Source organism: Formica exsecta, unplaced genomic scaffold (genome assembly GCF_003651465.1).
Source record: "Formica exsecta isolate Colony F162 unplaced genomic scaffold, ASM365146v1 scaffold360, whole genome shotgun sequence".
NCBI lineage: Eukaryota > Metazoa > Arthropoda > Insecta > Hymenoptera > Formicidae > Formica > Formica exsecta.
The window spans coordinates 107,076-108,986 of NW_021850848.1; positions in this window are offsets into that span (position 1 = coordinate 107,076).

The following is a 1,911-nucleotide window of genomic DNA, read 5'->3' on the forward strand; positions in this document are numbered from 1 at the left end:
GATAATCTTGATCAGCAATACACGCTATTCGATTTGAAAGAAACACTTTTCATCAACATTTCAATGACAAATACTGAAGAAAACAAGAAGAAAACAAGAAGCTGTCATTTTTTTGTCTTAATATCATGTTTTACAAAGATGAAGAATAACAATAAGATTCGTAAAAATTGTAACTCTTAATTTATAAGAGTTTTTTTAGCTTTGACTCTGGACTCATACAGAGTCATTAACCCGGCCTGTGGGGGCAACAGAGTCATCTTCTCTGAGCCCACTTGTGTAATTCTCGGTAGGCACGTCTATGACGTGGGGCTCGACACTTTATAAAGTGACTAAGTTCTACCGAGGTCCCAGCGCTGTGGGGAATAACACAGTCCCCTTACCCAGGGATACGGGTGAAGTCCATACAACAATAAAGAAGACGATAAAGACGTAATAGATTTTCGAAACGGCAGATTCGACGAAAAAGATATTCTACTCCTAGGATTGAAGAAATAGAAAGATCAACCTATTAAGACAAAGAGAAAAAGCTCCAAAATAAAACGTGAACAAGTCAATTTATCTCCAGATGATGACGTCATTTACCTACACGCTATAAACTAAATTATCGAACAGTATTAAACCAGACTGTCTTAACAACAACCTGCAGCGCAAAAACATAAAGTGATGCTATAGATCGTAGACAAACATTGTTATAATTCTATATCTGAAATGCTGTTCTGAAGTATTTAATTAATATTTTTATGTATAAAATAATTATAAGGTTAGAAAACATTTGCTAAATTTATTTTATTCATAATTTGTATATGAGGATTTAATAGATGAGCCAAGCGCCAAGCCGCTAACGCTAACATATATTCTCGATTCTCGCTATCTTATTGTCAGCTGTAGCTATAGCTACTGCTCGCGCTCGAGAAAGAAAGAGACAGCGCATTCTATGTCTGGCCTCTTCTATTATCCGACTCAGCCCGAGCGCACACGTACACGGCTCGTTCCTTGTGTGCGCTACCCCTTCCATACGCGCAGGCAGCGGGTGCAGAACGCAGAAATGGTATCACTGCCTACGAGACGCGCAGCTCACCGACGTGTGCCGGCTAAAGGTCGGCGCTGATTGGCCAGACTTTACTCAATAATAACTCCTTTATTAAGCGTTATATAAAAAAATGGCTCAGGACTTTTCGTCTCAGTTTTTGATAAGGAATAATGCTATGTACTTAGTGGGCGGTCATTGCGGGTCACTCTGTATATATGTATAAACTTATACAGTGTTCAAAACAGACCAGGACCCTTCAAAATCTTGGAGAAGTTATGTTATAGAAAAAAAATGTTTTATACAAAAGTTGTAGGGTTTCATGTGGCGCATTACATAGCAATATTATTATGACCTTGAATAGCGTTGTCAAGGTCACGTGAAGGTCACCTTTAATTTCTTAAATGGCAACCTCTTTTTTCTTGGCATATTCTTGTAACTTGCCTCGAGAACTTTTCAAAACCAATTAGTATAAAAAAATAATTGTTTTTAAGAAAAAGTATGTAATTATTTACAATGTATTTTTTTAAACAATTATTTTTTTTTTATACTAATTGATTTGTTTCATTATTCTGTACATAAAAGTATTACGGTAAGATTATCAAAAACTGAATATTTTACGAGATATTTTATTTTTTATATCAAAATATACCAGATTAAAATATAAAATAACTCAAAAAGTACTCAATGAAAAAATACTTTATTATAGTGTTTTGGAAAGCTCTCGAAGTAAGCTACCAGAATATGCAAAAATATATAGGGAATTCCATTTAAGAAATTAAAGGTGTCCTTGACTTGACCTTAACGATGCCATCCAAGGTCAAACCAATGACACCATCTTATGTTCCCCTCAAAACCATACAATTTTTGTTCAAAACGTTTTT